The following is a 13,692-nucleotide window of genomic DNA, read 5'->3' as shown; positions in this document are numbered from 1 at the left end:
GCATCTTCAATCAGCTGCTTGCTGCACATCCCTGGCAGGCAAGATCCTACAACCAGGGCCAATCTTCTCCATCCACCAAGCACAAGATCAAGAAAAAAACAGGAAGATTTCTCCCGCTCAGTAAATCCCAGAGCACCATTGACACAATCTCCGCGTGAGTGGAATTTTCTCTTAGCTCCACTTGGGAAAACTTAACTGACACTCCGTATGAACGTCTCTTCTCCTGTGAAAAATGACATTTCACAAGGTATGCAGCAGATTCTTCTTGATCTTTGAATAGTTTTTAACTGAAGTGTGAAAATCCAGCCCCCAAATGCGAAGCTACAGAAGTTGCTGATGTACTGATCAAACAAAGTGCTGAAAGTATTAAGTGAGACTGGGCAGACAGACACACATCTCACACAATCTGTAACAGAAATCACTGGGTTTATTGCAGCAGATTCACCATCCCAGAGTGACTGACAGTCACATGGGCAGCTAAAGGATGAGGGCACCGACATTAAAATATGAGTTTTGAATGTTAAATGAAAATGGGTTATTATGGTCTGAAGGAGTGACAGCTGAAAAGTGGAAGATGTAAATGATATTATTTGTGATTGAGCAGAATAAACTGGGAACTTGTGATTTTCGAGGTGGATCATCTTTGGCACATTGAAATGAGGTTGCAGGGGCTTTGGTGTGAAAAGGGAAAATAAGGATTTTAGATAAATAACAAGACAACCAAGTCAAGCCTGGCTGGCTCAGTTGGTAGAGCGTGAGACTCTTAATCTCAGCATCGTGGGTTCGAGCCCCACGCTGGGCGTCGTAGCTTCTTACTGCTTTGCTTTCTGTGATGAAGCATAGCTTTCCAACGTTATCAGTGAAACGAGCAGCTGCAGCTATGCTGAAAACATGACTGCACTTCTGCTGCTTTGAAAATCCTGGTTTCCAGTTTTGCAGTGAAATTTGATTCCACTTCACTGGAAATCGCAGAGATCGTTTTGGACGTGCAGCCGCTTGTGTAATAAATGACAGGACTTGCAAAGGCACTAACGCAACTCCAACCCTGCACCAATAAGATTGTTCAGAGTCACAAACTGAGAATGGTCACGTCCTGGGCAGCTCCATGTTAAATGGAGCTGAAACAGAACGAACTAACTCTGGGGATACCACGGAAAACATCGATGACGTCTACTTGAACTCAATGGCTATCCTCCTCGCCCATTTTCTTGGCTGCTCGATAGTGCCCTGCTACAATATTAATTTCACACCAAATGCTGATAGTTCTTCAATCAAAACAAATACCAACAGAAAGCTTCGGTCCCTCTCCATTGTGGGTAAGAACCTGGTTGTCAGGTGCAAGGGGCTTTTGGTACTGTTGTATGTGGCGCAGACCTGGCCTATTCCCTGGACCTGCGCCGCTGCGGTCACCGGTCCATCTTCCACTTCATTTGGGGATCGAGAATGGACCGGGTCCGCAGGGACACCATGTACAAAGACCTGGAAAATGGGGGAAAGGATGTACCGAACGCCACCCTCGCCCTGATGGCTATCTTTGTGTGTGGCTGCATCAAGCTCTGGGTAAATCCTCAGTACGCAAACACCAAGTGTCCTTACTTACTGAGGTTCTACCTGTCCCCGGTGTTGCGAAGGATGGGCCTGGCCTTGTTGCCGTGGAACGCTCTGAGTAATTGGACCGTCGCATACCACCTGTCCTTCGTGGAGAAGTTTATGAAAGGAGACACCTTTTGACCACAAGGCTGTCAGGTAGTGGTCAGCACGTAGGATCCTCGAGACCCTTCGGGAAAAGGAGAGGGTGGATCCTGTCGTGTGGTTCCCCTCGAAGACTCCCAAAATCGTTTGGCAGAATGCCTCATCGCCAGAACTTTCAAACAAGCACAAGGACATTACTTGGCTGGCAGTGAGAGGGGCTCTTCCAGTGAGATCCTTTGTGCACACCTGGAATCTCTGCGCCACCCCATGCTGCCCTTGAGGCGGATGTTGGGGTGATGAGACTGTCAATCACCTCCTTCTCCCTGCTCTACGGGCTGTTCCTGGGATGCACACCTAGACCAAAATCAGCTGCGCCTGGAGGACCATCAATGCGGTGAAAGATGCTCTTTGGTCTGCCCGCAACTTGCTGGTCTGCCAGCTGAAAGAACTGACCCCGACCGAGTGTTGCAGACTGGCCCACTCCAAGGTCCAGGACTACGTGCTGATAACGCGCTAAAGCTTGGGGCAGCCGCCGCCAAGGCGCGTTGGGGAAAGACCACCGTATGAAACCCCTCGTCCAGAATGGGAAAAAAAGGGACCTATCTGGTAACTGGGCCCAGCTGGCGCCGTCCCCAACTGGTCAGGGGGCTAACGGGGACTCTGTGGGGAGACGACTGCCTGGGTATTTTCTTTGCCTTGTATTTTTTTCTTCTTTGTTTTGTTTTTGCCTTTCGTTGGTGTCCGTACCCCCTGGGTAACCAGGAGCAGCTTGCATGACTGGGTCGGTGTATAAATGTTTTATTTTTTGTACTTTCTATGAATAAAGTATATTTTTTTCAAATAAAAACAAGTGATGAAACGTCTGAAAATGAACCTTACAGCTCAGTGAGCAAACTTGCATCCTCGATATTAGTTCTGGTGAAATGGAGTTTAGGTACAGTTTAGAAACAGCAAGGGACTGAAATTGACCGTGGTCCGTGTACACACACCCCAGTCAACTATCGTGGTAATTTTAGCAGAAGGCACTAAACAGGAAGTTGAAGACACCAGGAGAAAGGGGGAGCTCTAATTATGATGAATGGCCATTGACTTCAAGAGTCAGGTGACTTCAGTTGGCATAAAGGTTGGGCAAAGCGAATCAGTTATCATTCCAGACAGGAGGAATTTCTGACGTACTTTTTAAATTCATTCACGGGATGAGGGCATCACTGGCTAGGCTAACATTTATTACCCATTCCTAAATGACCAGAGAGCAGGGAAGAGTCAAACGCATTGCTGTGGGTCTGGAGTTACATGTAAGCAAGGAAGGCAGTTCACTTCCCTTAACTGATAACGGTTCGTATTGAATTTAAATTCCGCCGTCTGCTGCAACGGGATTCAAACACAAGCTCCCAAAATACTATCTGGGTTTCTGGATTAAGTGTCCAATGATGACGACCTCAGGCCATTCTCTTCCCCAATGAAGTGTGTGCAGTGCGGGTTTCTGGATCAACACTTTGAGGAACCAACAAGCAAAACTGAAGTTTGGGGTGGGAAGACTGTGCTCATGCCCCCTCGGGGAAGTGAACCTCATTTTCACCCACAGAAGGAAACTGACAAGGACACCTTCCACCGAGAGTGCCAGAGGCTTTCGGAGAGAGCAACCTCCAGAAAGCAGAATGTCACTCACTTGGCTCTATTGTCCCATTCCAGACTCCAAAACTAGAACCTGTTTACAGCAACAAATGGAAGGATTTGACGGATGCCCTGGGTTTGTGCTCCTCCCCCATTGCTCACCTACAGTTTTCCTGCTTCACCTTGTACTTCCAGCCAAACATCACTGATGTCAGCTGCTTCCTGCCATTCCAAATGCTCCTCCTCAAGTGGAAGGACAAACAGCAATGTGGAAATTCAAACACATTTCCGGCCTGTGGAGGAAATGATACTGTTATAATTTCAGATAATTTTTAAAGGGCTCTTTTTGCCCTTTGAAGCAGGGGATGTACAAACACTATCACAGGCTCGAACTCACAACCACTGGTTTATGAGGCCAGTGCTCTGACCACTGAGCTGTGGGGCCAGGCACAAGACATGGAAAGAGGGTCTCATGTATTGGAAATAACAAAAGAATAGATAACTGGAGACTATTATATATCAAGACGTAACAAAACCGAAACAGAGCAGAGGGGCATCATGTGCAGAAGGTTGGGAGAATGCAAGGCCGAATCAGACAGTGTCCTGAGTGCCATAAACTGATCTTTCCTGCTGGTCCAGAGATTACTATTCAGTGCCTTCACTGTCGTAGCCCGTTCATGGTTATCATTTAAAATAATAAATCTGAAATATTGACTGATCTTGAGAAGCAGAATTATGTCATTGATCAGTCAAAATCAATTCACTCCATGTTACAGTTCCACATCAGCAATGCCAGCTGAAACTGCCTGATGTGCAATCAGTTTAAAACAAGAATAGAGGGGAGGTCAGGAAAAGTGAAGGGCAATGGTAGTTTGTGAGAGTTGGCTGGAGGCCAAGTGGAGTCAGGTTCAATGTGGGTGCTGAAGACCAGTCTTCACTGTTACCGTGTTATACAGATCACATTGGATCAATCACACAAGGACCCTCCTTTGTGTGTTGTCCTTTGCACATCACAACTCGGGTCAGTGCCTCGAGGGGCTCGGATACTTTTAATGTGGCAACTAACTCAGGTCAGTTTTGCACAAACTAAGCTGTGTCGGGACACTATTTAAACGGACCACCACTCATTGCAATGACCCAGAACTATGCAGAAAGAGGAAGAACACCAATACAAAATCTTCGCTTTGAATGGATATCCCTGCAATTTCATCCGCAGGTGCTGACTAAACAGCAACACGAAGAGGACACATTATGCCCTAACACACTGGACACACTGCCATACATCAAGAACATATCAGAACTGACAACTCCTATGAGCACTAGGAGTTACGGTAGCACACAAGCCCAAAGCCATGCTACGACAAACATTCTCAAGGATTAAAGACCCCATACCCACGACATGCAGAACTGACATTGTTTACAAAATACCGCGCAACGATTACCGCGAACATTATATCAGACAGACAGGAAGGAAACTAGCCATCAGTGTACATGAACATCAGCTGGCAGCAAAATGACATGACAAACTTTCCCTAATATCAGTACACCCGGATAATGAAGGCCATCAGTTTAACTGGGACAACATAACCATAGTATTGCAAACCAAACACAGACACACATGGGAATTCCTAGAGGCATGGTTCTCAATCCATAATGCAGTCAGCAAACATATAGAATTGGACCCCATATGTTACCCATACAGAACAGAATGCACAATGACAGAAGTCGCCGGAACGGACCAGGCAGTATAAATTCCAAGTGGAGGAGGACAACATCACTTCATCGGAAGTCTCACCCATGACGTTACCTCGCATGGTGACGAAAAGTCTAAACGAAAACAAGCTCACAACTTTACTTGTTAACTTTACTGTTTTATGTGTGGCTCAAAGTCAGTCTTTGTGATATTATACACACACTGTTCTACCTGCTTATCCCGCTGTACACAAGGTTTCCCAACAAAAGGCAGCTTTATGTGGAACATAAGCAGTTTCTCCTGACAATGGGCACCATTGCCATGAGCTGGGATATGAAATAGACTGTGAGCTGAAGTAGCCCCACACTCATGTTACTCATTTACCTTTCACTTTCAATTTTCAATTTCCAACACCCAGCGATCCATTCACTTCAGCTGCTGGGAACCTGACAAGAACAGCGTTGGGCAGACATTCCTCTTCGGGAGATTCTGTCAATTTGCAAGGGTAGAAAAGCTGTCAACTTTACTCGAGTGAGACAGGATACAATATTCCAATCCAAATTCCGACGCAGTATCAATGACACCACTGGCTCCACATGTCTTGCTGCAGCTTTCATCCCGTAGATTGTGATGTAATCAGGGATACTGGCAGAAAAACCATTTGCAAGGTGAATATCCAATAAAATAATCACCGTCACTGCTGCACTTCAATGTTCTCCCCTTTGTGAAGCAGTGAATGTCACTGGCAAACGAAACACATTAGCCCTCACATGCCTGCTTCACTATCCCGTGTTTCTTTGCCACCTGTTTCTCTGCTGGAACTTGCCATTGTTTTATTCACAGTCATTGCAAAATTCTGCCTCACATATCTTTTTTTATTACATAATCTCCTCGCAACTTAAAAACATCCCCCCAGTCTTGAAATCTCCCACCCTTGGGAAATGATGACCATAATTCATACTATCTACATGTCTCATTATTTTATGAACTTCTAACAGGCCGCCTCTCAACCTCTTAAGCACCAGCGAGAAAAGTCAAAGTCTATCCAACCTTTCTTTATAAATCAAACCTTCCATACCAGGCAATATCCTGGTAAACCTCTTCTTAACACTCGCCAGCTTCATAATATGCCTCCTGTAATTGTGCGACAGAAACCGCGCACTGTATTCCAGAAGAGGTCTCATCAACATCCTGTGCAACCTCAATATGACTTCCCAACTCCTAAACTGAAACGATCGAGCAATGAAGGCTGGCGTGCCAAAAGCATGTTTAACGACTGTCTAAATGTGATGTAAACTTCAAATAATCATATACCTGGATCCCCTAGGTCCATGAGTAGACACCTTAACAGTGAGACAAAGTCTGTGGGAGGATGGGGAATAGTTTTGAATTTCTTTGACCTCACATCTAAAGAAATTATTTGTACACATGCAGCCGAATAAGATCAACAATTCATTCTTCGTGAAGAACTATAAATGAACCTGAACATTTTTCCATTAAAAAGTTAGACCCTCTCGAGTCAGAAGAAAGACGTCGCTGTTCTGTTTCTGAGCTTATGTTATCCAACGAGTTCTGTACCATGTCATTCATTCACCATATCCTGATACATGAACTTTGGATCACTCTCCAAAGGTATCAGTAACTATTGCCAATCCTCAGTTACATCTGGATAATTTGATGTTTGACCTTTCTGAACCAGTGCAGGTCATGTGGTGAAGTCGCACTTGCAATGATATTCGGTAAGGAGTTCCCAAATGATCATGAAGAATTAGTGATGTTTTCCAAAAGGACAATTTAAATGTTTTCACATTTTTGATTCAATTCAATGATCTGACATATTACACAAGATTGTCATAAAACAATATTTGATACCAGGCACTTATTAGGACAAGTGACCCAAAACTGGCCAAAGAAGTAGGTTTCAAGGAATATCCTGAACAAACAAAGGGCTTTGAATCCAGGGATGTTTAGGGAATAAATTCAAGAGCTTATGGCCTTGGAAGCTGAAAACATGAAAAAGGTGGGAGAGTTAAAACCAGAAATCTACTGGCGGTTGGAAGTCAGGGAGAACAAATGTCTTGAAGGAAAAACCAAAAGAACAGTAGATGCTTGAAAGTAGTAACACAAGCAGAAATTGATGAAAAACTCAGCTTATCTGGCAGTGCTTATGGAGAAAGAGCAGCATTATTGTTTTATGACCAGTAACCCTTCTTCAGATATACCTCAGAGGGTTTTGCAGCTGGAGGGACTATCAAACGAAGGAGATATAATGACAAAATTTCTAAATAAGGATATGAATTTCAATACCTTGGTGCTTTGCCACCCAGAAAATGTGCATGTTAATGAGCACAGGATGGCAAAACTCGAAGATGCTGAAATGGGTGAGAGTAAACACATGGGCAGCAGATTTTTGGATCATCTCAAGATTTCAGGGAAGTCGTATTAAGAAGCCGGCCAGGAGTGTGTTTGGGGAGTTAAGTCGAGAGGTAACAAAGGAATGGATGAGAGTTTCAGCAGCAAATGAACTAAGATGCTGTTGAGGTTGAAATTGTATGTGGCCTTTGTGATAATGGGCGGGGTGTGAGTAATGTGGTTGGAAGCTCACCTTGGGGTGAAATATTGCACCATGACTGTGAGCAGTGTGTTACCAGCCAGTTACCAGGGGCAGGGATGGAGTCAGTGGTGACGGAGTGGAGTTTGGCTGCCAGCCTGGATTGATATTTAGCATTTTCTATTTAAATGTGATCTATACCCCTTTTCAAACAGGAACAGACTTGGCAGCAGAACTAATTTGTGAACCAACTGTCGGCTTTATTGAGACAAAGTGTGGAGTTTATCTGTTATGAAGTAAACTACAGTGACAAACTCAGACAGCTATTTCCAGGTCCACTGTACCAGGTGTGGCTTCCTCTACATTGGGGAAACCAAGCGGAGGCTTGGAGACCGCTTTGCAGAACACCTCCGTTCAGTTCGCAACAAACAACTGCACCTCCCAGTTGCAAACCATTTCCACTCCCCCTCCCATTCTTTAGATGACATGTCCATCATGGGCCTCCTGCAGTGCCACAATGATGCCACCCGAAGGTTGCAGGAACAGCAACTCATATTCCGCCTGGGAACCCTACAGCCTAATGGTATCAATGTGGACTTCACCAGCTTCAAAATCTGCCGTTCCCCCACCGCATCCCAAAACCAGCCCAGTTCGTCCCCTCCCCCCACTGCACCACACAACCAGCCCAGCTCTTCCCCCCCACCCACTGCATCCCAAAACCAGTCCAACCTGTCTCTGCCTCCCTAACCGGTTCTTCCTCTCACCCATCCCTTCCTCCCACCCCAAGCTGCACCCCCATCTACCTACTAACCTCATCCCACCTCCTTGACCTGTCCGTCTTCCCTGGACTGACCTATCCCCTCCCTACCTCCCCACCTATACTCCCTCCACCTATCTTCTTTACTCTCCATCTTCGGTCCGCCTCCCCCTCTCTCCCTATTTATTCCAGTTCCCTCTACCCATCCCCCTCTCTGATGAAGGGTCTAGGCCCGAAACGTCAGCTTTTGTGCTCCTGAGATGCTGCTTGGCCTGCTGTGTTCATCCAGCCTCACATTTTATTATCTCTATTTACAGTTGAATGTGGATTATACTGCTTATGCCAATAACTAGGCAGTAGAGCAGTGATACAACTTATTGGAGTTTTTGCAGCCTCGGCCTTCAAACTTTTTCTTCTGTCATGGACTTTTATCTTCTGATTCTCGTTGCTTTCCATTACACAGACCTTTCTTGAGAATCTCGTTTCTGCTTGTTCTTTTTTGATTAACCTCCCTCTCTGCCCAATCACGGTTCATATGAACAACACTCACCTCACTTAACCACGTGGTGTTCTTCATATTCATAATTATTCTCTTTACATCTTACCTGAGGACTGCTATACCTGTATTTATCACCCTTATTTCACTGCTATTTCTCTATTCGCTGCCAGAGCGGTATCAAGAGCTATCTTTAGCTTTGAGCTGCAGGAAGCCTTTTCAATCGCGACTTATTAAAAATAAACAAAAGAACTGGGATGTTATAAATCAGGAACAAAAACAAAGTTGCTGGAAAAGCTCAGCAGGTCTGGCAGCATCTGTGAAGGTAAAAAGACAGAGTTAACGTTTCGGGTGCAGTGCCCCTCCCTCAGAGCGACTTATTAAAACCCCAGGATCGCTAATGTAACAATCTTTCTCATCCAGTTCTCAGTCTCATTTGTCTCAAAATGCAACATTGTGATGACCATCATTAGCTTCTCACAATGACAACATGAAGCACTGCGCATGCTCCAGATCACAATGGCATCTGGGTGATTGATGTCAGCGATGGGCCAATAGGGCTGCCGTGCATGACTGGCGGATGTCGCTGCCATTCTAACCAATCAGAATGAGGAGGGGGGGGGCGGGATCGGTGAAAACCACATGATCATTCACGAGAGCAGCGCAGAGTTGCTCAGATAATTTGAACCACAGATGCTGGAGAATCCGAGATAACATGGTGTAGAGCTGGATGAACACAGCAGGTCAAGCAGCATCAGAGGAGCAGGAAAGCTGACGTTTTGGGCCTAGATCCTTCGCTGAGTCCAAGATTTGTGCAATTGAGGTAAGAGCAGGACACAGTAAAGAAAGCAAATCGGCAGAAAGCGGGAGGGAAGTGATATTCGTATGGGTTTGGAAGTTGTACAAAGACTTAGTGCACGTTGGAAAACACACACATTTAAAACTCCCAGACTCATGTTTGCAGAAAACAAATCAATGCCTCAGATGGCGATAGGCCTGTGTGACCGTCACCATCTTTATTGGGGGCAATGATCCGCGGGGCGTATGTGCGGCAGCTTTGAAACTTTAAAAGGGCCGAGGTGAAGCTGGGCGCATGCGCGGCCGCCTCTGGCTGAAAGTGAGAGAACAAGGTGTGGGGCTGGAGGAACACAGCAGGACAGGCAGCATCAGAGGGGCAGGAAAGCTGGCATTTTCGGGCCTAGACCCTTCAGAAATGGGGAAGGGGCAGGGGATACTGAAATAAACAGGGAGACAGGTGGAGAGGAGACAGACAAGTTAAAGAGGTGGGGATGGAGCAGGTAAAGGTGAATGTAGGTGGGGATAGGTCAGTCTCGGGAGGAGGGGATAGGTGAGAGGAAGAACATGTTAGGGAGGCGGGGATGAGCAGTTGTTTATTGCGAACTGAGCGTAGATATTCTGTAAAGTGATCCCTAAGCCTCTGCTTGGTTTCCCTGATGTAGAGGAGGCCACAACGGGTACAGCAGATGCAGTACAGCACATTAGCACCTGCATTCCCCACACAGATGGCCTAAAAGCCCTATACTATTTCCTGTCCTGCAGGTCTGACTAGTTCCCCTCCACTGACCCCCTTATGCGCTTAGGTGAACTCATCCTCACCCTCAACAATTTCTCTATCAACTCCTCCCACCTCCTACAGACAAAGAGGGTGGCCATGGGTATCCGCATGGGCCCAAGCTATGCCTGCCTCTTTGTCGGAACAATCCCTCTTCCGTACATACACTGGCCCTGAACCCCACCTCTTCTTCCGGTACATGGATGACTGTATTGGCGCTGCCTCGTACTCCCATGAGGAGCTCGAACAGTTCATCCACTTCACCAACACCTACCACCCCAACATTAAGCTCACCTGGGCATCTCTTAACACCTTTCTCACCTTCCTGGACCTCTGTTTCCATCTTGGGCAACCGTCTGGAAACCAATATCCATTTCATGCCCACCGACTCTCTCAGCTACCTAGAATACACCTCCTCCCACCCACCGCCCTAAAAAAATGCCATCTACTATTCCCAATTCATTCACTTCTGCCGAATCTGCTCCCAGGATTCCACTCCCGTACATCTGATGTCCTTCCTTTTCAAGGACCGCAACGCTGCCCCCCTCCCCCCCGCAGTGATCGAGAATGCCCTTGACCGTGTCTCCCGCATTTTTCCACAACTCCTCCCTCGCGCACCGTCCCTGCAATAACAACCGAAAAAGAATCTCCCTCATCCTCACGTACCACCCCACCAATCACCGGATCCAACGCATCATCCTCTGACATTTCCGCAATCAGGAATCCGACCCCAACACCAAAGACATTTTCCCCTCCCCACCCTTGCCTGTTTTCCGGAGGGACCACTCTATCCGTGACTCCTGTGGCTCCACACTCCCCTCCAGCCCCACCACACCTGGCACTCTTCCCTGCAACCGCAGAAAGTGCTACACTTGCCCCCACACCACCTCCCTCACCCCCATCCCAGGCCCTAAGAAAACTTTCTACATCAAGCAGATGTTCACCTGCACATCTGCTAATGTGGTATACTGCATCCCCTGTACCCGTTGTGGCCTCCTCTACATTGGGGAAACCAAGCGGAGGCTTGGGGACTGCTTTGCAGAACACCTACACTCGGTTCACAATAAACAACTGCACCTCCCAGTCGTGAACCATTTCAACTCCCCGTCCCATTCCTCAGACGAAATGCCCATCCTGGGCCACCTGCAGTGCCACAACGATGCCACCCAAGGGTTGCAGAAACAGCAACTCGTATTCTGCCTGGCAACCCTGCAGCCCAATGGTGTCAATGTGGATTTCACAAGCTTCAAAATCTTCCCTCCCCCAACTGCATCCCAAAACTTGCCCAGGTTGTCCCTGCCTCTCTAACCTGTTCTTCCTTTCTCCTATCCCCTCCTCCCACCTCAAGCTGCACCCCCATTTACTGCCTACTAACCTCATCCCACCCCCCTGACCTGTCTGTCCTCCCTAAACTGACCTATCACCTCACTACCTCCCCACCTATACTCACCTTTACCTGCTCCATGCTGGCATCTTTGACTTGTCCGTCTCCTCTCCACATATCTTCTCTCTCCATCTTCGATCTGTCTCCCTATTTAGTTCACAACCCAATTATCTCAGGATTTTGAACGTTGAAGAAGAAAGCAGCACTCACACTTTGGACAAATGCAAATGGTTTGTGTGTAAAAGAGTCTGAAGATTCATCTGAAATGTTCTAACACCATCGCAGTGACACTTGGGAGACACTGTGGAAATGGGCAGATTGCAAGAAGGAATTTCTTCATCCATCCCAGCTGGAAACTGACCACCAGAGTCACACTGGAGAGAAACCATTCACCCGCTCTGATTGTGGTATGGGATTCACTCAGTCATCTAACCTGTTTAAACACCAGGGAGTTCACACTGGAGAGAAACCATTCACTTGCTTGGAATGTGGGAAAGCATTCACTCAGACAACTCACCTACTGATACACCAGCAAATTCGCACTGGAGAGAGACCATTGGCCTGTTCTGTGTGTGGGAAAGTTTTTCTGACTCGAATTCCCCTCTGACACACCAGCGATTTCACTCTGGGGAGAGACCATTCGTGAGCTCTGAGTGTGGGAAAGCATTCACTCAGTCATCCAAACTGTCACAAAGAACCACAGTTAAAGGATTTTGCTATCACGCTCACGATCAAATGAACCATAGTTTTTGGCTGTTTGTACTGATGTTACTAATCTCTGCTCAATTAAAGGTGCTGATGTTGTGAATAAAATGTTAATAACAGTTGTATATTTGTCAGGTGGAGCTTGGAAATAGTCACGTCACGACACATTCACACTGACTAAAGACTATCCACCAGCACAGTGTGTGAAAAGGGATTTCCTGGTTCATCAGGACTGGTTAACTAGCAGCAAATTTGAGTAACTTTTTTTAAATTCTGCTGTTAGCTGTTTCCAAACCAGGTATTTTTGGGCTTGTTTCTGGAGATCGTAGAATCCCTCCAGAGTGGAAGCAGATGACTTGGCCCATCAAGTCCACACTGAACCTATGAAAAGTGTCTTACCCAGACCCTGTCTGCGCTGGTTTCCTCCCACAGTCCATAAATGTGCAAATTAGGTCGATTGACGATGCTAAATTACCCTTAGTGTCTTGTGTGCAAAATGCAAGGACAGTGTGAGACTGGATGGGATGCTCTTTGGAGGATTTGTATGGACTCAATGGACTGAATGGCCATCTTCCACACTGTAGGAATCCTATGATGATCTTGATGGCCCTTTATTTATTAGTTATGTCTGCACACCTTTTACAATTACGGATCCTATTGCTCTCCACAGACACGTTTCGACTTTTAATAGGTATTTGTTGATTTGTAAACAATCGTAATGTTTCCTTTTGATTTTTGCCCACAAAATGAAAGTTTTAAGTCTAAACAAAAGATTGGGAGGAGTCCAGTACTATATCCCCGATTGCATTTTCCCAATCGGCTATGAAACCTGGTGTCCATTGTGACTCTGTTCGCGGGGGGCGGGGAATGCAGTCTCTTCAGATCTTTACCTGATGTCCATGGCAGTGATGGATTTCATGATGAATACGTATGCGCTAGATATCATACAATGTCTTGGTTTATTTTCTATTTAGTCTGCTGTACTTTACTCCACAGAGACCGAGATAATGGTCTGGGGACCTAGGTTTGAATCCCACCATTCCAGATGGTGGAATTTGAGTTTGAAAAAAAAATCTGGAAATAAGAATCTAATGATGACCGTGAATCCATTGTCATTGTTGGAAAAACCTATGTCCATTAGGGAAGGAAACTGCCATTCTTATCCAGTAATATCAAGATCCCATGAATGATTTTTTTAAAAAAAATTTTTTAAAAATCTCCCACAAA

At 46.1% G+C, this 13,692-nt stretch overlaps 1 non-coding gene across 1 annotated transcript; it reads left to right on the top strand.

Moving 5' to 3' along the window:
- The first annotated feature begins 729 nt into the window (after window positions 1-729).
- On the top strand, window positions 730-802 carry trnak-cuu (transfer RNA lysine (anticodon CUU)). The gene has a single exon. It is a non-coding gene; the product is annotated as a tRNA-Lys (tRNA).
- Window positions 803-13,692: the final 12,890 nt, after the last annotated feature.

Source organism: Stegostoma tigrinum, unplaced genomic scaffold (genome assembly GCF_030684315.1).
Source record: "Stegostoma tigrinum isolate sSteTig4 unplaced genomic scaffold, sSteTig4.hap1 scaffold_148, whole genome shotgun sequence".
Lineage (NCBI taxonomy): Eukaryota > Metazoa > Chordata > Chondrichthyes > Orectolobiformes > Stegostomatidae > Stegostoma > Stegostoma tigrinum.
Note: the sequence above shows the minus strand (reverse complement) of the source record. Positions and strands in the feature narration are given on the sequence as shown.